This window comes from Palaemon carinicauda, chromosome 4, assembly GCF_036898095.1.
Source record: "Palaemon carinicauda isolate YSFRI2023 chromosome 4, ASM3689809v2, whole genome shotgun sequence".
NCBI classification, from domain to species: domain Eukaryota; kingdom Metazoa; phylum Arthropoda; class Malacostraca; order Decapoda; family Palaemonidae; genus Palaemon; species Palaemon carinicauda.
The window spans coordinates 158,040,225-158,067,479 of NC_090728.1; the positions used below are offsets into that span (position 1 = coordinate 158,040,225).

The 27,255-nt window shown below is 47.2% G+C and overlaps 1 long non-coding RNA gene across 1 annotated transcript in view; it reads right to left on the reverse strand.

Annotated features, from left to right (window-relative positions):
- LOC137639172 (uncharacterized) overlaps positions 1-27,255 on the reverse strand; it is a 76,736-nt gene that overhangs the window by 39,313 nt on the left and 10,168 nt on the right. The gene's annotated exons all lie outside the window — the stretch shown is intronic.

Sequence of the window (27,255 nt, forward strand, 5' to 3'; positions counted from 1 at the left end):
AACAGAGAGTAGCAGAATAGGCTAGCCAACCTGCTCACACCAGCACTAGTGACTGAGTTACTTTGCAATTGCAACGGGACTTTTCGGGGGCTAAGTGATTGCAGGACCAGTATGTGTAAAGAGCTACAGATTAGTATAGATAGAAAAATGGTTTTTCATTATAAAATGAAATTTAATTGCATACTTGCCGAACAATTATATAGCTGTAGGTTCCCTACGACGGCAGACAATAGATTCAGAACTATCGCGGTGGCGCTACCATCGCTGATGTAGGTGACGTCATCTCCCTCCACTCGAGGGAGCTGTAGGTACAACTGTCCAGGTAACATCAATTCGTTCTACCCAGCCATCCACTAGTGGGGAGGAGGGAGGGCTTTAATTAATAATTGTTCGGTAAGTATGTAATAAAATTTCATTTTATAATGAAAATCCATTTCTATTGCAGTGTCTTACCGAACAATTATATAGTTGATTACCCATTGCAAGGATGGGGGGTGTGGATGTAAGTTTTACTTCAACAATCGTATACGATTCATGAAAATAAGTATACCCAAAAGCACTGTTGTACCTTATCTTGTAAGAGAGCTACTGCAGGAGAATATTGCCTCTGGTCGGTGCTCATCTTACATAGTAGAGGGCTTGGAATATGACCAATGGGTGCCTCTACATGGGGTGTGGAAGATCCTCGTAGTCATGGTGTTCACCGCTGACTGAACGAAGATACAAAAAAATATCGCCCTTGCCTTGGGCTAAGACCAGAAATAAACAACATGAAAATAATGTCACCTACACTGAAATAAAAACCTTTACCAACCAAAACTAACACTAAAATGATTGGTGAGTACTCCAGGTACATTGTACCCCCAGAATTCCCTTTAACTCGCCAACCTTGGTACAAGGCGAAACATAGGCTAACAGGGAACAACCCCTTATGTCGTTCCTCCCAACAACATGCCAGCTACCGAAAGTGGAGCGAGAAACTTACAATCTTCAAACACTGTTTCAATTTTTTTTTTCTTTTCAAATAATGCGTAGCAAACACATATTTACACCTCCCAAAGGGTACTTTCTAGGATAGCAGATAGCAACTAGTTGTGTCGAAAAGCGAGAGAAGTCGCTACCGCTCGAACTTCGTGCGCTTTCACTCTCAGTAAAGGAAACATTGCGTCATTAGCTAGAGAATGTTCTTCTACAATTAATTCTCTCAGAAAACTCTGTTCTGCGGAGATATCTTAATGTCAGCACGGGACATAAGAGTCGTTCTTCTTCTTCCTGGCCTATCAAGTCTGTCAGGTTTTTTAGAACAAATTTTCGTGGCCACGGATTAGAAAAGTTGCGGGAATAATGTATGTGCGATGAATCGCAACATTATTGCCGAAAGAATTTTGATCGTTGATTAACTGTAATATTTTCTTGAAAGAAAGCAAACATGTTCTCAAACAAAATATACAGTTAAAGAGGCGATCATTTCACCTTTGGTTTACCCCTCCTCTGTATGTGAGGGGCTAGCCAGTGTTCATTACACAGAAAACAGATGTCTGGTTACCTGTGGGCGGAGTTTGAAATATTCGTAAACATAATGAAAGTTGCCCACGCTGTTGCTATCGTTCTTTCAACATCAGGACTAATTGTTTGAAACAATAACCCTGAAAGGATAGAATAAAAGGATTCGGACGCCTATCGTGTAAAAAGCAAGTCGTTATATCCAGGGTACAATGACGGGGGAGGCTGCCTCCATCAAACGGTAGAACCAAGTTTAAGACAATAACCTCACGGTTTTGTCTTGGCTAGAGAGCATGCTCCAGGACGGCCTACGGCCTTTATGAATTTTAAACAACACCCATTGAAGTTCTGTAAACACTTCTCAGGAACGAATCTCCCGAAAAGGGTGAAGTCTCGTATGTGGGAGTTTGCTTCAAGAATGCCAGACATAATTGCTATTGACCGCTTACCCGAAGGGGTTGCCATCGAACGCTTTCTCGCTAGTGAGAAAAACTAATTACTTTTACTTTTATTTTTAGGGGTTTATTTCTCGCCCTCCATCAGACACTAAGAGTCAGTTCAGGCAGGCCTTGATGTGTGAAAATAATTTCTTTCCCGTTTATATTTCGCTCTGTATTTTTTCAGTTATTCGCAAGCATTTGTATTCAGGCTTAATAGTTTTCAGATCACTATTAAAAAACCTAAGTCTTCAGGTTTTCCTTAAAAGTTGCTACCGTCTAAATCAGCCAAAACCTGCCAGGGAAATGAACTGGAATGTAAAGAATTTTTTATTCCTGGCTCATTTCCATCTGCTAACCAAACCACTCAAAGTGGGAAAGTGGAGGGAAAAATGAGGGTGGTTCGTTCGAAAACGAAAGGATCAGTGCTGGCGAAACCAGACTAGCTGATATAGTAATCAGCTGGGAGCGTAGAGTGACGTAACAAGTCACACCTTTGGAAGGCCCATCCCGTAGAGGGGGGGGAGGTCAACCAGTGTTTTTAGAAACCTCTGGATTGCGGAAACCGAGAGATTCGGACGAGAACCTAGGGGTTCAGAATCTATTTGTTAATACCTTTCTCATGACCTTAAGGAATGTTGTGCCGAGAACCCACAGGAACTCTGTCGCTGATTCCTGACGGAATTTTCAGGAATCGTGTTACGTGACCAGGACCTAAAGGAACTGTGTCAAAGTTACCTGTAGAGATTCGTAAACCCTTAGGCACCAGGCTCCCTCTGTCATTAGAGTAAAACTCTTGATGACAATAGGCGCGCACGAACAATTCACGGAATGAGAATTCGAAAACTCTGTCATAAGAGTAAAACTCTTGTGCACTCATGAACACTTCGCGCGACGAGAGTTCGAACAACCCTGTCATAAGAGTTATTCGCACACTTCAACTGACTGCGTGCGTCTAGTTGTTCGTGCGTGCCACATATCCATTCTAACGGCAGTACTTGAAGAAGGCAACTTAGTCCGTTCACCAACACGTTCATTTTCCCTTGAACAAATCGAGGGATCAGCGTAACCTAACCAGGTGTAACCACTTTCCCAGAAGAGTTAACGCTCGCGTAAATACTTGCGGTGCTGTCGAGAGGCCGAAGCAAAGAGCTCGAAACTGGTAGGTCTTACCCATGAACACAAACCGAAGGTATTAGAATGTAGAAGTATGCGTTCTGCATATCCAGGAATACCATCCAGTCCCCTTGACGAAGGGATTCCAACACTGAACGAGTCGTTTCCATATTGAATTTGGTCTTCTGGACGAACAAATTTAGTGCGCTTACATCCAGTACGGGCCTCCAACCCCCTGATGACTTGCGGAATACGAACAGACGATTGTAAAAAAACTCCGGGGATGGTCTGTCGATCTCCTCCATGACAGCTTTCTGCACGAGAATCTCTATTTCTAGGGTTAAGGCTACAAACAACTCCGAGCCTGAAGAGCAGGCGAGTAATGTGAAGAGAATGGAGTAACCGAACCGGAGAATTTGGGTCAACCAGGGCTCTGCCCCTCTGCGACAACATTCCTTCCAAAAAAGGCTCAATCTGCCCCCTATCGGAGCATGAAGGATTGAAAAATCACTTGGATGAACTTGTGTCGGGTTTGGTCGAGGACCTCCACCCTATATAACATATCTGTTTTAGATGTTGTTATGACATTATTACTGTTTTAAGAATGATATTTTGTTAAATTATTCTCATCATTTATTCATCTCCTTATTTCCTTTCCTCACTGGGCTATTTTTTCCTATTGGAGCCCTTGGGCTTAAAGCATCTTACTTTTCCAACTAGGGTTGTAGCTTGGCTAGAGATAATAAAAAAAATAATCTTGTACCTCAGATATAAGATCTTGAGGCCAGATTATTCAGAGGAAAAAAGAAAGCTGTCTTTCCTTGGTGCTTCTGAGACTCTAAACAGTCTCCCACCATCCTTAAAGCTTCATTGATGACCACGTGTAAATTCAGAGGGTGGCAAACGTGGAGCAACAGGCATAAAACAATTTGGAAACTAATCATAAAAACTTTCATGAGTTTCTAAATCAACTGAATGACGAAAGGAATAAGGATCTTCTCCTGAGAATCTCAAATTCAACAGGAGAAAAGTGATCACCAATGTCTTCTACTGACAAAGATCTTGTAAGACGTGGTGCCGAAAGTCCTGAAAGACGAGGCGCTAAGCGTCCTGAAATACGAGGCGCCGATCGTCCTGAAAGACGTGGCGCAGAACGCCCTGAAAGACGTGGCGCCGAGCGTTCTGAAAGACGAGGCGCCGATCTTCCTGAAAGACGTGGCGCCGAGCGTCCTGAAAGACTTAGCGCCAAGCGTAAAATGATCTTCATTACGTCACTCGGCACTTTCAGTTCATCAGAGGGTTCTCATGGCCGACTGGCGCTCTGGAACAAAAACCGTGTCTATGTTGGTTCGTAAGCATTATAGTATTGCTATTATTAGCAAATGTGATGCAATGCAAGACTCTAACAGCAATGTTAGTAGCTTAACGTCCAATGCTCTTTGCTTTCCCATGGCAAGGGCGAGCATTCTTGGGAACGTCAACAGGAATGCTTGAGAGGACGTCTGCTCGTGAGCTAACGCCTCTTGTTTCCTTTGGCCAATTGGTATTCCTTCTCCCAGGGGTTGGGGAGCTTGGAAGAGGTCTAAGGCTAGGAAAAAACGTCCACTGTGCTGAAAAAATTCACTGCACTAATTTAGCACTGAAACTTGCACCTAACTCTTACACAAAAGACCATAATTAGTCCTGCCCGTTGTGATAGATCTTTCTCTACTGCCAAGGGCTTGAATGAGAAGGCAAAATAATTTCTAGTTCTTGATATATAAAAATGTAACAAAATATTTTTTATAAAATATTACCCTGATATTTTCATTGTAAATAAATGTTTGAACACACTTACCCGGTAGTTACATATAACTACCGGTAAAGATAAATGTTATACATACTCACCCGGTAGTTATATATAACTACCGGGAAAGTTACATGTTATATGATTCAAATGAACAGATATAGGAATAACATACTGTATATATGTAAACAACCCTTAATTCTTAAAGGTTCCCAAAAATAGTGATTTGTTATTATTACAATTAACAGATATCGCAATAACGTATGTATGTATGTATATATATATATATATATATATATATATATATATATATATATATATATATATATATATATATATATACATATATATGTAAACAACCCTTAAATCTTAACGGTTTCCAAAAATAGTGGATTGCTACACTTTACAATCAGAACACATATGTGAATACAGTATACGAAGAATACTAGAATCCCAACATCAAAAGAAAATAAACAACGATATCAAGAATTGTTGGGACTGCATCGTATTTTCATGAGAACTACGAAGTGAAAATTGACAATACGCTAGTTCTATTTAATCTTTGAAAATAGTATCGATGATTCAAAGAACGAATATTAAAAACACAAAAATATCTTAAAAATAAATATAATCTTTTTATATTAAAAGTTAAATACTTATTGTAAGTTAGATTTCCTTTTCATTCTTTACAAGAAAAAGCAAAGATGACAAATTCGGAGATAATTTGTATTTTTCCTAACCATACAAACCTTAGCTATTTACATAGGGTTTACTTTCGGCGTAGCTGAAATTGACGAGCCATTAGATTTTAACGAGGGGTTTACTACCCCTGCGCTAGTTAGCAGGGGCAGGGGGAGGGGTAGCTTGCTACCCCTCCCTCCCTCACACACCGGTGAAATGTCTCACTTCACTTAGAGGTAGGACTTGACTTGGGGGACAGGGCTGGCGGGCAAATATGTGTAAATAGCTAAGGTTTGTATGGTTAGGAAAAATACAAATTATCTCCGAATTTGTCATTTGTTCTGTAACCGAAATACAAACCACGCTATTTACATGGGGTGACTTACCCCATAGGAAGGGTGGAAAGTCCCTAGCCATACTGGCTTTACCTTACCCGGGGACTCAGAATCAGAAGTGAGTCGCACTCGAGAAAAGTTCTTTGCTCCGCAAGGAAACGTGTGGCCTACATAAGCTTGTGTGTGAAGGAAGAAAGTGTGACCCGTCCTAGGCAGTTGACCTGGAGTTCTAGAAGGAACTCTGGGTTAGGACGTTCCCAATACCACCTCGTCAGGGTATGGGGGATGCGACAGTATTGTCTCAATACTTGGAACACAAGGAAGCATGGTTTACCTGCAGAGGCTTGAGGTCAGCTATGCAGAGACCAGGATGCTGCTTCCCCAGTAGAGAGGAGGATGAAGAAAGAAGTAAGGGCCTGACATACTTCTTCCGTTCATGCAGTCTAAAACCTGGTAACAATGCCCTCAACCTTCTGCTACCTGTCCAAAAAGGAGCCTGAGGTTAGACCAGCTGTTGTGTAGCCACCACATTGACGATAGAAACGTATCGATACCCCTGTGGGTCACATCCTGCAGGAAGTGGGCTGCGAAGGTCACTAGACGCTTCCAGACTCCAACTTGTAGCACCTGCGTCACAGAGTAGTTCTTCTTGAAGGCGAGGGACGTTGCGATGTATCCGACATCGTGCTGTAGGGCGATGTGACGGGGGAGGGTCTGGATTCAGGTCGAGATGAATGCCCTCGAGTCCAAGCTGAAAAGGCATACTGTACTGGTGACTCTCCCCTGCGTCCTTCCTGTGCTCCCAAACCGGGCTTGCACGTGAGGACAAACTGCAGCTGTTCTCAAAGATAACCCCTCGGTTCCTTCACTGACAAGAAGGAGAAGGTCTGGGTCATCTGATACAGAACGGGGACTCGAAATCTTGAAGGATTCGAACCGAAGGTCCGGGACTCCAAGATTCTGAGTCTAGAAAACAATTCAGGAGCGAACCTGAATGTTACCTCCCCCTATCCTCTTGAAAGGGCGGAGTCGTACGAGACCATGAAGATTGCTTACACACTGGCCGAGGCCAGAGCGAGCAGGAGCACCGTCCTCCAAGACAGACGACGATCAGCGGCCTGACGTAATGGTTCGTAAGAAGATCTCTTCAGGGACTTAAGAGTCCGAACCATGCTCCATGGAGGAGGTCTCACTCCGACTGGGGGCAGGTACGTTCGTAGCTTCGCATGAGCGAAGAAAGATCCAGCGGGAAGGAAAAAAGTCTATTCCTTTCAGCCTGAAGGCCAGGGAAAGGCTGAGCGATAGGCTTCACTGCCGAGAGCGGAAACGAGTTTCCTCCCGCCGATAAGCAATAACTCCATTATTGCTGGAGTAGAGGCCTCAAGGGAAGAGGTACCTCTCCCACGACACCAACCACAGAAGATTCTCCACTTCGCCTGGTAGACCCCTGCGGATGACTATCGCAGGTGACGCGACCTCCGCTCCGTGACTGTTGCGGGTTGTCTCTCTTCGTGAGGAGGAGGCGTAGTGTCTCCAGGCGTTAAGCCAAAGAGATACTACGGCTTGTGAAAGATGTTGTAGTGTGGTTGTTTGAGTAGCCTGTGTCGTGGAAGAAGCTCTCCCAGGAGTTCCGTCAGGGGATGCAGAAGGTCCGGAAACCGTTCTGGGTATAGTCGCAGCGGAGCTCTCAGGGCCATCGAAAGGTTGACAGACAACCTAGTCTCGTTGAGACCCCTTCTCAACAGACAACAATGGTGGGAAGACGTAGGCGTCGATGCTGTCCCACCGTCACCAGAAAGCATCTTGCCAAAGAGTCTTGGGGTCTGAGACTGGGGGGAAGTATAGCGGGAGCTTGAATTTCCAGGCTTTCGTGATCAGGTCCCCCAGGCCAGGACTTGCTGGTTACTAGAGGCCAAAGACCCCCAGGTACTCTCTATCTGTGAGGCTCTGCTCAGATTGTCGGAGAGAACATTCCTCTGCCCGGAATGAGCGAGCCGATAGTTGTATTGAGTGGACTTCGGATCATCTCAGTATCTGCAAGATGCGAAAGTATGAAAATGTACCTCCCTGCTAGTTGGAATACGCCAGTACCATGGAGCTGTCGCGCACGGAGCGACTCGGCAGGATCTGTGGAAGGGCCAGACTACGGCCTCTAAGCCTGCCTGAATGATAAGGAGGTACCATTCAGGTCCTGACCATAGGCCTAAACCGGAACATGCCCCCCCCCCCTTTTCCTTGACGAGTCCGAGAACAGCATCAAATGCGGGGAAAGGACGAGAATATCCACTCCCAAGCAAGAGGTTCCATAGGTCAACACCCATTGCAGGTCTAATTGTTCCGCTCAGAAAGTCCGGTTAATCGTTGCTTTGATTCCACCGGAACTTGGGCCGCCTAACAGGGAACTTATCCTGAGGCGACCGTTCGGGACTTAGACGGGTCAATGAGGAAAGGAGACCCAGGAAACGTTCCAAGATAGGACTGAAAGCTCTCCTTGACTGAGAAAAGGTTCTGCGACTCTCCTCAGCCTTGCCACAGTCAACTGAAAGGAAGGCTCAGAGGAGGAGTCAATATCAGGGCTAGATATTCCAGATGTTGAGGCAGAAGTAAAGAAGGCTCCTAGCGAATTACCATGATCCCTCACTCTTGGTTAAGTCCCGGAAGCTTGTCCCGGTGTTGAAGAAGGTCAAACCCGAAACTACCGGAGTTGGCCAGACCTCCAAAAAGCGAAGGAGGCGGAAGCCTGCTCCTGAGTGGCCATGAGGAAAGCAGGGAGAGTTCTCTGGTGAAAACCTGCGATGCTGCGGCGGGATCGCCACACAGCATCTTAAGCAGGTACATCTTTAGTCTAGGCTGAATTCCAAGTGCTTCCTGGAAGATGGATGGAATGGGACCTGGAAGTACCCGTCCTTCCGATCCAGATCATAAGGAGACTTGCGGTCTCGTTACCAGTCTGATCGACTCTGCTGTTCCACGCTGGACGAAGTTTGTTCGACGAACTTGATCAGAGCTGAGAGGTCGACGACGGAACTCCCGTCTCAGATGCTTTCCTACAAGAAAGGATCGACTGAAGAAGCCGGGGGGAAGCCGTCGACGACCCTAAGGAGGACCATCTCCTAAAACATGGCTCCTTCTGCCCAACGGGCAAACCTCTTGCCGACCCCATGGCATAGAGGCTCAGCGACACTGGATTCGCTGACAGTGGAGGAGAGATGTTAAGAGCGAGGCGCGATATCCTTGGCTGATCACGGAGATCGTGCAGGAATCGGCATCGGGAAGCTGTTAACTGGACAAGTAACCTTAGGCATCCCCCCAGCATGAGACCTGCAAGTGGGGTTGCCAATCCTAGAGTTTGTGAACTCTGCCGCTCCCTCTAGGATTATGCCTCCCCGGCAGAACTTCCAGTCCTACCTGTCCCTGACAGGAGGGGACTGCTATTGTACACCTTGTCTTGGCTGCCGTAGCCGGTTCCGATAACCTAGGCTGACGAGGCTGAATGAAGAGGCGTCGGAGGCTTGCAGGGTCTGGAAGAAAGCGCCTTGGAGGAGTGAAAACGGGATTCGACTTCCTCCGCACAACAGCTGTCCATTGCTTTGTCCTTGGGCTCAAACAAGCTCTTCCCAAGGATGGAAGTGTGTCTGAGCTTGTCGACATCCACGGATGGGACTCCCGAGAGGAAGCCCTCGGTCACTGCGTCTAGATGCTCCAACATCGAGTTTGCCCGCAAGTTAGAAACTTGGCGACGGAATGCAAAGGTGCTTGAGCCCGAGAGAAGGAAAGTACCCATGATCTTCCTGGAGCTTCCTTGTACAAAACCTCGGGTCGCAACCGGGGAGGGAAAGGCCTGGTAAGCCCCTTCCACGAAATGGTGAAGAGGAAGGGCTAAACCAGTCACCCCCTGTCCGACGGAGAAATCTCGAAAGAAAAACTCCCAAGCAAGACCCTTCCAGGGAATGGTGAGGAAGAAGGGCTAACCAGGTTCTGGAAAGAAGAATATTGCTCAAACCTCCCTGAAGATTCTTCCTGCTCTTGCACGTGCCATGCTCTGCGTTTACGGGGTGAAGTCCGTGTTCTGGAAATACTGGCTCCAGAAGACTCGCCAGGTTGCCCGTGTTGCGAAACCCTGACGGGAAATGCGGTCGCAATCGCCCTGGCGCTCGCGGGATGGTAAATCAATGGTTCGCGCATGGGTGAACGTGGGAGCGCCCGTGCGCGGGCACGCAGGCGCGCAGACGAAAGTGCGCGAGGAAGCGCAGAAGGAGGGCGAGCGTGGTTGGAAGGGCGAGAGCTGGCGGTTGGAATCCGATAGTGCGCAGGCGAGCGATGGCGCGTAGGCGAGCGACGGCGCGTTGGCGAGCGATGGCTTACTGGCAGGAATCGCGCTGGTGCTCGCGCGATGGAACACAGTTGGTTCGAGCGCGGGCGAACATAGGTGCGCATGTGCGCGGGCGCACGGGCACGTGGGCGTGCGGTCGCGCGGTCACGAGGGCGAGCGCAGGCGGCCGGAGACCTATGGCGCGTAGACGGGCGATGGCGCGTCTTGGCGAGCGATAGCCCGTAGGCGAGTGAAGGCGCGTTGGCAAGCGATGGCACATTGACAAGCGGTTGTACGTTAAAAACGCTAGCACGCAGGCGAAGAATCGCGAGGGCGCGTAGGAGATCGCTGACGCGTAAGAGACTAGAGAAGGTTGACGGCGAGAAGGCGACAGGAAAACTTTTTGCCTGCGCCCAGGTCTGATAGATCGTGGGCGAGAGGGCGAAAGTTAGCGCGCATCGCGTTAATCAGAAGGCGCGCAGGTGCATCAGGAAGGGGAGCGCTGATGCGTGCTGTCAAGCAGGCGATCCTGGACGTTCAGGAAAACCGTTGTCGGCCATTGGCGCGTAGCAGGAAAGGGCGCGCAGATGTGCGCTGGCGAACTGAAGAGAGCTGGCGCACAGAAGGACAGAAGTACAGGTGAGCGCTGGCGAGCAGGAAGAAGATCTACGGCGAGACTCAGCTACCGGAGATCGTGGTCCACAGCAGGCGAGCGCTAGAGTGCTAGTGCGCGCAGGAGATCGTGGGCGCGCAGGAAAAAACCTGGCACTTAAGGGACTTACCCACACTGTGGAATAAGCCCCTTAGACCCGAAGGTACCGGTGCCCGTTGTAAACGGGGTGTGTTGGCGCCCACTGCGCATCTGCATCCAGGAACGGAGGTGAAGACTAGAAGGTCTGGCAGGAGTAGCAGCTGCAACGGTCGGTACTCGTCGAGGAGGGTCCTCTGCGGAGAACGTCGAACAAAGATGAAGACGACCTCGGATAGTTGCAACACCCTCCGACCTCCGAAGAGGAGTCTCTGAACGTGACCTCCCCCGAGGGGAAGAGTCACTTGCAGGAGAGACCGTAGGCATCAGCTGTCACCAATGGAAAACTGAGCCCTCAGCAACAACAGCAGGAGGAGTCCTCCGAAGAGGAGTCTCTGTGGTGAACTCCCCCCCAGGGGAGAAGCACTCGCAGGAGAGACCGTAGACTCAACTGCCCCCCCAAAGGGAACAGAGGCTTCAGCAACAACAGCAGACGGAGGCCTCCGAAGAGGTGTCTTTGTGGTGCACTCCCCCTCGGGGGAGAAGCACTCGCGGGAGAGACCGTAGAGCTCAGCTGCCCCCCGAAGGAGATTGAGCCTTCAGCAACAAGAGCAGACGGAGTCCTCCGAGGAGGAGTCTCTGTGGTGAACTCCCACCCCCCCCCCCCCCCCCCCGGGGGAGAAGCACTCGCAGGAGAGACCGTAGGGCTCGGAACCCCCCCGAAGGGAACTGAGCCTTCAGCAACAACAGCAGAAGAGTCCTCCGAAGAGGAGTCTCTATGAGTGTCCTCCCTCGTGAACGAAAGAGGAACACTTCGTAGAAGAGACGGGTCAGCCAGTGACCTAAAAGAGCAATCCTCCGAAGAGGGGCTCCTGCAGTTGCTCAGCCCCTTGAGCGTAACTGCAGGTGCGACCGCTCAGCACCAAGAGCATAGTCGCACGAATTGCATGGTCCGAGCTTGCAACCGCTCAGCCCCTTGAACAAGGTTACAAAAGCGGTCGCTCAGCACCAAGAGCATAACCACCGGAGGACCAGGAACAAAACAAAGGCAAGAGGAGTTACCCCCGAAGGGAAAAAACTCAAGCCTGGACGGGAAAACTTCCCTCGGAAGGGAAGTTACCCACTCAAGGGGGCAAGCCTCCTGAGTGTCCTAAAATGAACTGGAGAGCTGTCAGTCATCACCACGGGACCACTTTCAGGAGAAGGAGACACGCCCCTGACAAAGATCTATAGGGGAGGCAACAACAGCAGACTCCCCAGGCCCCAACAAGACAGCTCGCTTCGTTGTCACATTACACAAACGAAACTAGAGCGTTAACTGTGAAAAATAAAAAACAAAAGTCATTAGTTAACATTCATTCCCCTGGGAAGACTCCGAAGAGGAATACCGAGGGAAAAGAACACAAGAATTACACAACAGGCACATGCCCTCAAAACCACTTACACTCACGGAAAGAGAGCTGTAACAAACACAGAATTATAACAATTATAATTATGTACTGTAATTTAAATATGAATGTTCACTAAATAAAGAACGAAAACCCCGAAAGGAATCGTTCTACAAAAAGCTGAAAAGTCAACAAATACAATTAGATTCATAAACTAATCGAGACAAAATGTACGGCGTAGCAACCCCACCCACACGGGAAGGACGCTACCCAGACGTAGTAAAGGTAAAACGTAGTAAAGGGTGAACGACCTCAAGAGAGAGAGAGAGAGACCGTAGTCAAACTAGATCGCGACCCATGAAATTACACTGTGGTGGCCTAACTGCCGAGGGCTCCACGGAGATATCGTACACTACACACACAAGCACGAACTCTGAAAAGGAAACTTACTGATTTCTATACTCAAATATATACATAAACACGAAAATATGTTTAAATATATATTGAGTATAAGAAAAGTAAGAGATTAAGTAAAGACAAAACAAATAATGGCTGCCAAGCGAGGACGAAGACAGGCATGTCTGTTCATCGTCCGAGCCAAAAGTGAAGTGAGACATTTCACCGGTGTGTGAGGGGGGGAGGGGTAGCAAGCTACCCCTCCCCCTACCCCTGCTAACTAGCGCGGGGGTAGTAAATCCTTGTTAAAATCTAATGGCTCGTCAATTTCAGCTACGCCGAAAGTAGACCCTATGTAAATAGCGTGGTTTGTATTTCGGTTACGGAACAAAAAAGAATTATGCAACATATTACGTAGTACTGTGTTGCTTACGTCACACGATTGTGACATCATAGAGATGGTGGAACAATCTCTGCCATCATGTTAAAGAGTAGATTCGTAAGTTTTACAGTAGGGGGAAAAAACTCCCATTCCTACCTCTGTTAAGATACAAACGTAGTTAAAGCACTAACACTCAGTAAAAATAAAATCCAACCAGCGAAGGCTAAAAACAAATTGTACATCACCAAGCTAACTGTAATATACAGGTTATAGCGAGTGAAAAATCCAACATCTTGCCGCTAGCGCGGCAGGGAATGTATGAGGGTTCCTGGAATGGTTCCTAGGTACCTCGCTAGGGCGCAGGGGTGGTACACCTGGCTATCCATTCGGCGATTGGCGCGAGTTTTGAATTTTCTGCCGTGACGTCAGGGACGTAAGCTATACATTATATATAAATACCGGGTAAGTCCTATGTTTAAAACGCATATTTCCATTTATACATATATACACGCATATATATACTGTATGTATAAGATAAATGAACACACACAAGAGAAAAAGAAAAAATAACATAAAAACAATCAAGGCAAGTCTTTGCAGGAGAGAATGGCAGCATGTCTGTCCTCTACCGAGCCAAAACGTTAAGTGGTTACTCAGCCGAGAGGTGTGAGTGAGAGGGGTAGCCTGTCTACCCCACCCCCCAACCCGCTAACTAGCGGATGGGGTAGTTATCTCTCACTAAAATTATCATGGCTCGTCTTTCAGCTACACCGAAAGTATACCCCTATAAATAGCGGAGGGTTTGTATCTACACTGGAACAATTGTAAAATGTTATTTTGATAATAAAATAAATTTTTGAATATACTTACCCGGTGATTATATAGCTGCAACTCTGTTGCCCGACAGACAACTCTACGGTAAAAACTCGCCAGCGATCGCTACACAGGTTGCGGGTGTGCCCAACAGCGCCATCTGTCGTCCAGATACCCAGTACTCAATGTAAACAGACTCAATTTTCTCCTCATCCCACTGCGTCTCTATTGGGGAGGAAGGGAGGGTCATTTAATTTATAATCACCGGGTAAGTATATTCAAAAATTTATTTTATTATCAAAATAACATTTTTCAATATTTAACTTAGCCGGTGATTATATAGCTGATTCACACCCAGGGGGGTGGGTAGAGACCAGCAATATATGTTTACACTTTTATGAGCTAAGAGTTTTTATTTCATTTTAGAAGTTATCCAAATAACAAAAACAAAATAAATAGGTACCTGGTAAGGAAATCGACTTGAACAATTACTCTGCCTTTTAAGTACGTCTTCCTTACGGAGCCTCGCGATCCTCTTAGGATGCTGATCGACCCCTAGGATCTGAAGTATCAAGGGTTGCAACCCATACAACAGGACCTCATCAAACCCCTAATCTAGGCGCTCTCAAGAAATGACTTTGACCACCCGCCAAATCAACCAGGATGCGAAAGGCTTCTTAGCCTTCCGGACAACCCATAAAAAAACAACATTTCAAGAGACAGATTAAAAGGATAAGGAATTAGGGAATTGTAGTGGTTGAGCCCTCACCCACTACTGCACTCGCTGCTACGAATGGTCCCAGTGTGTAGCAGTTCTTGTAAAGAGACTGGACATCTTTCAAGTAAAATGACGCGAACACTGACTTGCTTCTCCAATAGGTTGCGTCCATTATACTTTGCAGAGATATATTTTGCTTAAAGGCCACGGAAGTTGTTACAACTCTAACTTCGTGCGTCTTCACCTTAAGCAAAGTTCGGTCTTCCTCACTCAGATGTGAATGAGCTTCTCGTATTAACAATCTGATAAAGTCTGACCAAGCATTCTTTGACATAGGCAAGGATGGTTTCTTAACTGAACACCATAAAGCTTCAGATTGGCCTTGTAAAGGTTTAGTACGCTTTAAATAGAACTTAAGAGCTCTAACAGGGCATAAGACTCTTTCTAGTTCATTGCCTACGATCTCCGATAAGCTGGGGATATCGAAAGATTTAGGCCAAGGCCGAGAAGGCAGCTCATTTTTGGCTAGAAAACCAAGTTGTAGCGAACAAGTGGCTTTTTCTGACGAAAATCCGATGTTCTTGCTGAAGGCATGAATCTCACTGACTCTTTTAGCCGAGGCTAAGCATACCAGGAAAAGAGTCTTAAGAGTGAGATCTTTCAGGGAGGCTGATTGTAACGGCTCCAACCTGTCGGACATGAAGAATCTTAGTACCACGTCTAAATTCCATCCAGGGGTAGCCAAACGACGCTCCTTGGTGGTCTCAAAAGACTTAAGGAGGTCTTGCAGATCTTTATGTTTGGAAAGATCTAAGCCTCTATGCCGGAAGACCGATGCCAACATGCTTCTGTAGCCCTTGATAGTGGGAGCTGAAAGGGATCGTCCTTTTCTCAGGTATAAGAGAAAAACAGCTATTTGAGCTACAGAGGTACTGGTCGAGGATACAGAAACTGACTTGCACCAATCTCGGAAGACTTCCCACTTCGATTGGTAGACTCTAATGGAAGACGCTCTCCTTGCTCTAGCAATCGCACTGGCTGCTTCCTTCGAAAAGCCTCTAGCTCTCGAGAGTCTTTCGATAGTCTGAAGGCAGTCAGACGAAGAGCGTGGAGGCTTTGGAGTACCTTCTTTACGTGTGGCTGACGTAGAAGGTCTACCCTTAGAGGAAGACTACTGGGAACGTCTACTAACCATCGAAGTATCTCGGTGAACCATTCTCTCGCGGGCCAGAGGGAAGCAATTAACGTCAACCTTGTCCCTTCGTGAGAGGCGAACTTCTGCAGTACCTTGTTGACAATCTTGAACGGTGGGAATGCGTAGAGATCCAGATGTGACCAATCTAGGAGGAAAGCATCTATATGTATTGCTGCTGGGTCCGGGACTGGAGAGCAATAGATTGGAAGCCTCTTGGTCAGCGAGGTTGCAAAGAGATCTATGGATGGTTTTACCCCAAGTGGCCCAAAGTCTCTTGCACACATCCTTGTGGAGGGTCCATTCGGTTGGAATTACTTGCCCTTTCCGACTGAGACAATCTGCTATGACGTTCAAGTCGCCTTGGATGAACCTCGTTACTAGGGAGATGTCTTGACCTTTTGACCAGATGAGCAGGTCCCTGCGATCTCGTACAACGTCAGTGAGTGGGTACCTCCTTGTTTGGAGATGTACGCCAAGGCCGTGGTGATGTCCGAGTTAACTTCCACCACTTTGCCTCGAAGGAGAGACTTGAAGCTTTTCAAGGCCAGATGTACTGCCAACAGCTCCTTGCAGTTGATATGCATGCTCCTCTGACTCGAGTTCCACAGTCCTGAGCATTCCCGACCGTCTAGTGTCGCGCCCCAGCCCACGTCCGATGCGTCCGAGAAGAGAACGTGGTTGGGAGTCTGAACAGCCAGGGGAAGACCCTCTCTTAGGTTGATATTGTCCTTCCACCAAGTCAGACAAGACTTTATCTTTTCGGAAACCGGGATCGAGACCGCTTCTAGCGTCTTGTCCTTTTTCCAGTGAAAAGCTAGATGGTATTGAAGAGGACGGAGGTGTAGTCTTCCTAGTGACACAAAATGTTCCACGGATGACAGCGTCCCTACCAGACTCATCCACAGCCTGACTGAGCAGCGTTCCTTCTTCAGCATCTTCTGGATGGATAGCAGGGCTTGATCTATTCTGGGGGCTGATCGTCTTGTTGTTCAGCAACGTCCTCATCAGAGGGTTCCTCATCCGAAAACTGATGAGGAAACGGCAACGGAGTGGGCAACGTCTGGCTCGCTGAGTCCGGTCGCACTGGTGCATGCGTGACGGAGCCGGACACAACATCATGGAACTGCTGCACAGTCTGTGAACTGTCAACAACCATGGGTGCGCGAGGAAGCACAGCGTCAACCCGAGACTATCTAGACCGTCTGGGTTGTGCAGTCAACACCCTACCGGGTTGCTGAGGTTGACGCACTGCGTCAAAACAAGTCACCTCTGCTGGTTGTTGAACGTCCTGAACGTCAACAACCACCTCCGAGCGTCGCTTAACGTCAACGTGCGGCTGGCAACCCACACTGGGTCGCATCGGTGGAGGAACCACCTCAACTGGCAGACGCGAGTAGGTTACCTCAGCGTCAACAGGGCGCACAACCGACCGGTTGGAAGGTTGTTGGCCAGAAGGTTCGGTAGCAACCTTCTCCGCATTAAAGTCCTCTATCAAGGACGCAAGCTTGGACTGCATGTCTTGCAGCAAAGCCCATTTAGGGTCTACGGGAGCAGGTGCGGCAACAGACGGGGTTAGCGACTGAGGAGGTACCGCTTACCATCCCTGAAAGCCTTGTTATGCATGACATAATTGTACAGCAAAACTTCAAAGGCTCGAAAACAGCTGTGAGGTTGACCTGTAAAAAACTTGGAGCGTCTCCTGGCCAGGCGCCAGGGAGAGGCTACGAGAATTGAGAAGTCTATCTGGGCAGAGACATGAACTCCCAAGCCGAGAACTTCTCTCGTGTCATATCAGACTCTCGCTCTATAAACCAGTTTAAAAGAAGGGAAAGCAAAGGCTGTATCCCCCAAACTCCTCCTGGTGAAAAACCAGTCGCCTAGCCAACGTAAAGCTCTCTAGGAGAGCGAGAGAGCACTAGCTTAAAAACAACGGCTTCGAAGTAGCTAGGCCTAGTGTAAGCTCTGACGTTTAGGCGAACGAGGAGTAGCAGTTACAAAAAGATCCGGACAAAGATCCTTAAAAAAATCATCATGATTTAATTAAAGTCCATAGGGGGCTAAGCAGCTTTAGGCTCCTCTCCATCTGACAGAGTCCTCAAGGGAATATCAGTAGGAGGGGGAACAGCAACTTCCTCATCTACAGGAACCTTGTCCGATAAAAGCCGAGTCTCAAGCAAGGGAGAGACCTACCGTGGTGGCAATGCTTTACAAGCAGAGTCCACACTCACTGGTGCATTAGTAGCGGACCAGAACGCAACATCATGTAACTGCTTGACAGTCTGTGAACTGTCAACAACTGAACTGTCAACCACAACAGGTGCGTGAGGACGCACAGCGTCCACTCGAGACTGCTTTGACTGCCTAGACTGAGCAGTCAAAACAACTCTAGAATGCGGAGGTTGACGCACAACGTCAAAACAAGTCAACTCCGATTGTTAGTGAACGTCTTGAACGTCAACAGGAGCATCAGCAAGTGGCCTAACGTCCAAATGCGGCTGAAAAACCACACGAGACCACATCGAGTGTGGTTCTCAACAACCTGACTGACGTGACTAAGCTACGCCAACGTCAACAGTAAGCACAAAGGAACGTTAGGTTGGCTGAAAGCCAGGATATCGATGAGATAAACGGCTAGACTCAACGGACTAATCGGCAGAATAGTCTTCCATAAGGGAGGCAAGCATATACTGCATGTCTTGCCATACAACCCATTAAGGATCAACGGAAATGGTTGTGGTAAGAGACGAGGGTAACGTCTGTGACCGCAACACTTTGCCAACAAAAAAAGACTCTCGGAGTCTGTGTTACGCTTTTGTTAGGCGGCGAGCAGTTATCCGATGACTGCATAGGGTCAGAGCTGTCCTAATGGTTGTAATCAGGACGCTGGACCTGTCCTGAAAGGACTGACTTTCGCTTAAGGGCTTCGAAACCTTGTGACAGGTTTCTTATGCGAAAAGCCTTCGGATGACGAGGAGAAACAACGTCTCTCTCGTCTTATGGTAGGGGAGATCTTGGTAAGATACACCTGATACCATAGAGGGAAAACGTCTGTTCGTTGATCAAGGCCTCTCGAACCCATAAGTCGTTTGACATTACTTCTCCCCTGGGCTTGGGAGCATGCAAGAGGTCCCGGACTAGGTGAACGACAGGCACGAACAGACGAACCCTCGGACGCAACACTGTAACACTTTGCGCATATCACTTTATCACTTCGATTTTCTGTTTTGCACTTATTTCACTGAAATCGAAACTTTTACTGATTTCTACCTGAAACACGCAATTCTACCCTTCATTAAAAGGTAGTAGTTGCGAAATCAGTCGTATAATGCAAGCTCATTAATACCAGCAAAAAACAGAAAACATATTTTAAGATAAAAAAATCAGTGGCTGGGAAAGAGACTAAACACTAGTTCATATAACTACGTTTTCAATCTCTCACCGCACATAGCCTGGGGACGAGAATAAAAAACTAAAAACGTTTTATCCTTCCTCCCCGTACAGCGACTAGGGACGAGAGTAACTCGAGAACAACGTTACCCGCTTGAACGGAACGTTTTCTCTCCTCTCTCTCCCTCCGTCTCTATCTCTCTCTCTCTTTCTCTCTTGATTTCGCACCTAAGAGAAGAGCCCAATTATATTTCGTCAAAAAAACATGTTATTTGACTAAAGGAAAAAACTGAAAGGTTTTTCAAATAAAAAGTTCCTTTAAAATAGAATTTAAAACATTTAAGCTAAGAAAGAATGAACAAAACGTCAGAATCGATTTACTCTTACTGCAAAGTGAAACCGTGATACACTCTCTCTCTATCGTAACGATAGAGCGCATGTTGAACGTCCTGAACGTCAACAACTGCGTAGCATAAATAAACTAAACGTAACTAAACGTTAGTTCATCTTTGAAAACAGTACGAAGACTATCAAAGAAATTCTTTCATAAAATATTACATTTAAAAAGTTTTAAATCCTTAGCTCTTTAAAAGCTAATTACGATATAAAGGGCTCAACGTTGATTAACTTCGGTTCCAAGTTAGGACCGCCTACTATCAGGAAAGGTCGCATATAAACAAAACATTAAAATTTATTTTTATATGTTTATAATAAATGGAAAGTTAATCGAAGAGGCCTAATAAAGGCGGAGAGATATAAAATATATAGATCTATAACGTGATAAAATAATTACTAAAAGCCTAAACACACTTCCGTCTAAGGGAAGGGTCGGCCATTTAAAAGTGAAAGAAAGTCCATACTCTCTTTGTCACCATAATTAAATCTATCCAAAACGAGTTCAAGATTATGATGAAGATAAAACACCTGCATAGCGAAAGCTCAAAACTAGAATATAGTACTTCACCAAATAGATGTGAAAAACTCCAGTTTAGCAACAGCGAGTAAGTACGTCTTGTCGATAGCTCGACAGAGAGAAAATTGAGTCTTTGTTTACATTGAGTACTGGGTATCTGGACGACAGATGGCGCTGTTGGGCACACCCGCAACCTGTGTAGCGATCGCTGGCGAGTTTTTACCGTAGAGTTGTCTGTCGGGCAACAGAGTTGCAGCTATATAATCACCGGCTAAGTTAAATATTGAAAATTAAGGTCACACTTACCATGACAAATTCCCCAAAGATTATTATTTCCAAATTTAAGAATACAACACTCCAGGAATACCTGCATCTGGGTTTAACGAAATATGATATTTTCATTATAAAATAAATTTTTTAATATACTTACCCGGTGAATATATAAATAGCTGACGTCTCCGACGGCCCGACAGATTCCAAAAAACTCGCGAGCGATCGCCATGAAGGTTGCGGGTGTGCCCACCAGTGCCGACTATCGGCCAGATACCGCATATACAGTACTTCTCAACCACTCCAGTTCTTCTCAGTCTGCAGGGTCTCTATCGGGGAGGAAGGGAGGGCCTTTAATATTATATATTCACCGGGTAAGTATATTCAAAAATTTATTTTATAATGAAAATATCATTTTTAAATATTAAACTTAGCCGGTGAATATATAAATAGCTGATTCACACCCATGGTGGTGGGTAGAGACCAGTATTATCACAATAAAGGCGTATATGCTCAAGAGTTTTTGACAAATATTTTATAAAAACAAACTTAAGTATAGGTACCTGGTAAGGAAGCTGACTCTGATGATTACTCTGCCTCATTAGTCCGCTTTCCTCACGAAGCCCAGCCATCCTCTCAGGATGCTGAAAGACTCCCAGGAGCTGTTATATCCAGGGCGAACACCCCTATAACAGGACCTCATCAAAACCCTTAATCTGGGCGCTCTCAAGAAACAACATTTGACCACCCGCCAAACCAAAAAGATTGCGAAAGACTTCCTAGTCTTCCGTACAACCCAAGACAAGATTAAAAACATTTCAAGAGAAGATTAAAAGGATATTGGGATTAAGGGAATGTAGTGGTAGAACCCTCACCCACTACTGCACTCGCTGCAACGAATGGACCCAGTGTGTAGCAGTCCTCATAAAGAGTCTGGACGTCTTTCAAGTAAAATGAAGCGAACACCGACTTGCTCCTCCAAAAGGTCGCTTCCATAATACTTCAAAGGGATCTATTTTGCTTAAATGCCACCGAAGTCGCTATCGCTCTCACTTCGTGAGCTTTGACCTTAAGCAAACTACGATCCTTCTCACTTAAATGAGAATGTGCCTCCCGGATTAAAAGTCTAACAAAGTAAGATAACGCATTATTAGACATGGGCAATGAGGGCTTCTTAACGGAGCACCAAAAAGCCTCAGAACAACCTCGTATTGGTTTAGTTCTAGATAAGTAAAACTTAAGAGCTCTAACGGGGCACAGCACTCTTTCAACTTCATTACCTACGATCTCCGAAAGACTAGGAATTTCAAAAGATTTAGGCCAAGGACGAGACAGAAGTTCGTTCTTGGCCAAAAAACCAACTTGAAGAGAACATATAGCTTTATTTGTCGAGAAGCCGATGTTCTTACTAAAAGCATGAATCTCACTGACCCTTTTAGCCGAAGCCAAGCTAACCAAGAAAAGGGTCTTGAGGGAAAGATCCTTCAGGGAGGCTGAATTTAAAGGCTCAAACCTGTCTGACATTAGGAACTGTAGGACCACGTCTAAGTTCCAAGCAGGAGTTGAAATACGACGCTCCTTAGAGGTCTCGAAAGACTTTAGGAGGTCTTGGAGATCTTTGTTATTCGAAAGATCCAAGCCACTATGCCTGAAAACAGAAGCCAACATGCTTCTGTAGCCTTTAATGGTAGATGCAGGGAGGGAGCGACCGTTTCTCAGATACAGGAGAAAATCCGCAATCTGCGCTACAGAGGTACTGGAGGAGGAAATAGAGGACTTGCACCAATCTCTAAATACCTCCCACTTCAACTGGTAGATCTTGATGGTAGAGGATCTTCTAGCCCTCGCGATCGCTCTAGCTGCCTCCTTCGAAAATCCTCGAGCTCTTGAGAGTCTTTCGATAGTCTGCAGGCAGTCAGACGAAGCGCGGGGAGGCTTTGATGAAGTCTCTTTACGTGAGGCTGCCGTAAGAGATCCATCCGCAAAGGCAGACTTCTTGGAACGTCTACCAGCCATAGAAGTACCTCTGTGAACCACTCTCTCGCGGGCCAGAGGGGAGCAACCAACGTCAACCTGGTCCCTAAGTGAGAGGCGAACTTCTGCAACACCTTGTTGAGGATCTTGAACGGTGGAAAGGCGTAAGCGTCCAGGTGAGACCAGTCCAACAGAAAGGCATCTATGTGGGCCGCCTCTGGATCTGGGACTGGAGAGCAATAAGTCGGGAGCCTTTTGGTCAGCGAGGTCGCAAAGAGATCGATGGTGGGTTGACCCCAAGTCATCCAAAGACTCTTGCACACATCCTTGTGGAGGGTCCACTCTGTAGGGATCACCTGACCTCTCCGACTGAGACAGTCCGCCAAGACGTTCAACTTCCCTTGGACGAACCTCGTCAAAAGCGAGATGTTTCGATCTTTTGACCAGATGAGGAGGTCCCTTGCGATGACGAAAAGAGCGTGGGAGTGAGTGCCTCCTTGCTTGGAGATGTAAGCCAAGGCCGTGGTATTGTCTGCATTCACTTCTACCACCTTGTTTCGAAGCAGACTCTCGAAACTCGTCAGTGCTAAATGGACTGCCAACAGCTCCTTGCAGTTGATGTGAAGGCTCCTCTGGTCTGCCGCCCAAAGACCCGAGCATTCCAGACTGTCCAGAGTCGCCCCCCAACCCAAATCCGACGCGTCTGAAAATAACACATGGTTTGGGTTCTTGACTGCCAGAGACAGACCTTCTCGCAGTCTTATATTGCTGTCCCACCAGGCCAGGCAAGTCTTGACTGGTTCGGAGATCGGAATTGAGACCGCCTCCAAAGTTTTCTCCTTGTTCCAATGGGAGTCTAAATGGAACTGGAGAGGGCGTAGGTGAAGTCTCCCTAGAGAGATAAACTGTTCCAGGGATGAAAGCGTCCCTAGGAGGCTCATCCAGCTTCTCACAGAGCAACGGTCTTTCTCTAGCATGAGACGGACTTTGAGCAAAGCTTGCTCGATCCTGTTGGCAGACGGAAAAGCCCGAAAAGCTAGACTCTGTGTATCTCCATCCCCAAATAGAGAATCGTTTGGGAGGGAGTCAGCTGAGACTTCTCTATGTTCACCAATAGGCACAACTCCTTCGCAAGATCCAAAGTCCACTGTAGGTCCTGCAGACAGCGATGACGGGATGACGCTCTGAGTAACCAGTCGTCCAGGTACAGGGAGGCTCTGATCCCCGACAAATGTAGGAACTTTGCTACATTTCTCATGAGCCTCGTAAAAACAAGAGGAGCAGGGCTGAGGCCGAAGCACAGTGCTCGGAATTGATACACCACATTCCTGTATACAAACCTTAGATACGACTGAGAGTCTGGATGTATTGGAATGTGGAAGTACGCATCCTGCAAGTCGAGAGAGACCATCCAGTCTCCCTCTCTGACTGCTGCTAGAACGGATTTGGTGGTCTCCATCGTAAACTTTGTTTTGACAACAAAAACGTTGAGAGCACTGACATCCAGCACTGGCCTCCAACCTCCTGTGTGCTTTGGAACTAGGAAGAGACGGTTGTAAAAACCTGGGGATTGAAGGTCCGAGACTTTCACCACCGCCCCCTTCTCTAACTGAGACACCTGCAGATGTAATGCCTGTCTCTTCGACTCCTCTCGATACCTGGGAGAGAGGTCTATCGGATCGCTTACTAGAGGAGGTCTCCGTACAAAAGGGATTTTGTAACCCTCCTTTAGCAACAAAACAGACTCCCGGTCTGCATGCCTCTTCTCCCAGGCCTGCCAGAAGTTGGTCAATCTGGCCCCTACTGCTGTCTGAGGACGTGGGCAGTCAGACTCTGCCACGGGAGGATTTAGATCCTCTCTTCTTACCCCTCTTACTATCGGCACGAGAGCCTCCCTTACTGGGAGCTCTGCCACGAAAGGGCGGGATAAACCTTGTCGCTGGAGTATCAAATTTAGGTCTGTTGACATAAGAGGACGAAGGTACAGCCTTATGCGCAGACGTGGCCATCAAATCATGAGTATCCTTCTGTACAAGAGACGCTGCGATATTTCTAATCAGCTGCTGCGGGAACAGGGCAGAGGACAATGGCGCAGAGAGTAGTTCTGACCTTTGACAAGGAGTGACACCTGCAGACAGGAAAGAACAAAGAGTCTCTCTCTTCTTAAGAACTCCTGCTGTAAAAGTAGCAGCGAGTTCATTAGAGCCATCTCTAATAGCCTTGTCCATGCAGGACATAATTTGAACAGAGACATCACGGTCTGCTGACGAGATCTTCCTACTCAAGGCTTCCAGCGACCAATCCAAAAAGTTGAAAACTTCAAAGGCCCGATAAATTCCTTTGAGGAGATGATCTAGGTCTGAAGAGGACCAGCAAACCTTCGAGCGTCTCATGGCCAGACAACGAGGAGAGTCTACGAGGCTTGAGAAGTCTCCCTGGGCAGAGGCAGGCACTCCCAAGCCGAGAACTTCTCCCGTGTCATACCAGACGCTCGCACGAGAAGCCAGTTTGAAAGGGGGAAAAGCAAAAGCTGACTTCCCCAAATTCCTCCTGGTCATTAACCAGTCGCCCAATAAACGCAAAGCTCTCTTAGAAGAGCGAGAGAGCACTAACTTTGTGAACAACGGAGTCGAAGAAGCTAGGCCCAGCGTGAACTCCGATGGGGGCGAACGAGGAGCAGCAGACACAAAATGATCAGGAAAAAGGTCCTTAAAAATAAGCATGATCTTCTTAAAATCAAGAGAGGGTTGAGGAACCTTAGGCTCCTCTCCATCCAAAAGAGTCCCCAAAGGAATATCGGTTGGAAGGGGATCAACGACTTCCTCATCCGACGGAACTTCGTCCGACAACTGCCGAGTCTCGCGATACGGAGAGACATGCCGAGGAGGCAACGCTTGACAGGCTATGTCAACATGCGACGGAGCCGCAGCAACAGCTGCGGTAAAGACGTCACGCCGAGGCTGCAAAGACTGAAAGTCTTGTGACTGACAAACAACAACAGCCTGAGTAGATTGCCGTTCGACATCATGTCGAGACTGCATTGACTGCAGGGTCTGAGCAGGAAAAACAACACCCGACTGCGGTGACAGACGTTCAACGTCACGTCGGGGCAACGAAGTCGGCCGACGAACGTCAGTGCGGGGCTGCGGCGACAGCTGCTGAACGTCACCTTGAGACTGCGGCAAAAGGAGTTCCACGTCACGTGACTGACGTGAATGACGAGGAACACGATCAGAATCACGTTTAACAGCACTAGAAACGTTAGCGCTAACATCATAAGGACGAGAAAACACTCGTTTAGGCGGCTGAAGGCCAGAGTCACGCTTGTCAGATTGGCGAACCGCAAGCAAAGGATCTTTACCAACCTGCTCATGCTTGTAAACCTCCATAAAAGATGAAAGTTTAGACTGCATGTCCCGCAGGACAATCCACTTCGGGTCAACGGGAGTCGGAACGGGCCGTGACGTCGGTAACGTCTGTGCATGCAAATCATCGCAGCTACCGAGACCCTCGGACTCCGTGTCACGCTTTCGCTTAACAGGCGAACAGCCATCCGATGACTGAAAGTGGTCAGAGCTGCCCCAATGGCTACAGCCAGGACGCTGGACCTGTCCTGAAGGGACTGACTTGCGCTTTAAGGGTCTAGAAACCTTACGCCAAGGTTTCTTATGCGGCAAGTCGTCGGAAGACGAGGAGAACTTAAGTCTCCCCCGTCTTATGGTAAGGACGTTCTTGATGAGAAACGTCTGATACCATAGAGGGAACGTCTGTACGTCGGTTTACACCTCTCGCTCCCTTAAGTCCTACGACATTCCTTCTCCCTGGTGCAGGGGAGCCTGAAAGAGGTCTCGGACTAGGGGAGCGACAAGCACGAACAGACGAACCCTCGGTCGCAACACTAAACACATTTTGCGCACTTTCCACTTTACCACTTTGATTTTCTACTTTACCACTTTGACTCTTTAACAACCTAACATCGGACATAAGCTGGTTCCTGTCCGAGGCTAAGGTTTCAACTTTCTCACCTAATGCTTGAATAGCTAAAAACATATCGCTCATTGAAGGTTCATGAGTGCTAATAGGGGGTTCAGAAACTACCACTACAGGGGAAGGATTAGGTTCAGGGACATGGGAGGAGGAAAAATCTAAAGATCTAGATGAGCTTCTCCTCACCCTATCTCTTTCGAGCTTACGAGTATACTTTTCATACTCTAACCACTCGAATTCCGACAAAACCACGCACTCCTCACACCGATCTCCTAATTGGCAGGATTTACCCCGGCAATTAGCACAAACAGTATGAGGGTCGATAGAGGCTTTCGGAAGACGTTTGTTACAATCTTTCGCACATTTGCGATATACAGGAGAAGGGTCAGCCATTATGAAAAACCAGAGAAAATCCAAAGGAAAGCCAAGTTCATCAACAAAAAACAAAAAGCAAAAAAGGTTTCAAGAGTTTTATTGAAGGAACACACCAACACAGCGAAAGCCAATAAAACCCCAAACAAAGTACTTCACCAATTCGGTAGAAAACTCGAGGTCTAGAGCGAGCGGAACCAATGTTGTCGGTGACACCGACAGAGAAGAACTGGAGTGGTTGAGAAGTATATGCGGTAGCTGGCCGATAGTCAGCGCTGGTGGGCACACCCGCAACCTTCATGGCGATCGCTCGCGAGTTTTTTGGAATCTGTCGGGCCGTCGGAGACGTCAGCTATTTATATATTCACCGGCTAAGTTTAATATTTAAAATTGATCATCACTTTAAACTTTGAAATTTACTGGAATGGGAAAGAAGTTTCACAAGAAAGGCATACAATAGCAGGGTCTCCACGTAATAGTGGTTTGATAGGACTGGGTCTGTGACCTGGAAAAGGGGGTCCAGGGGCTTGCCCCCGTCTAGG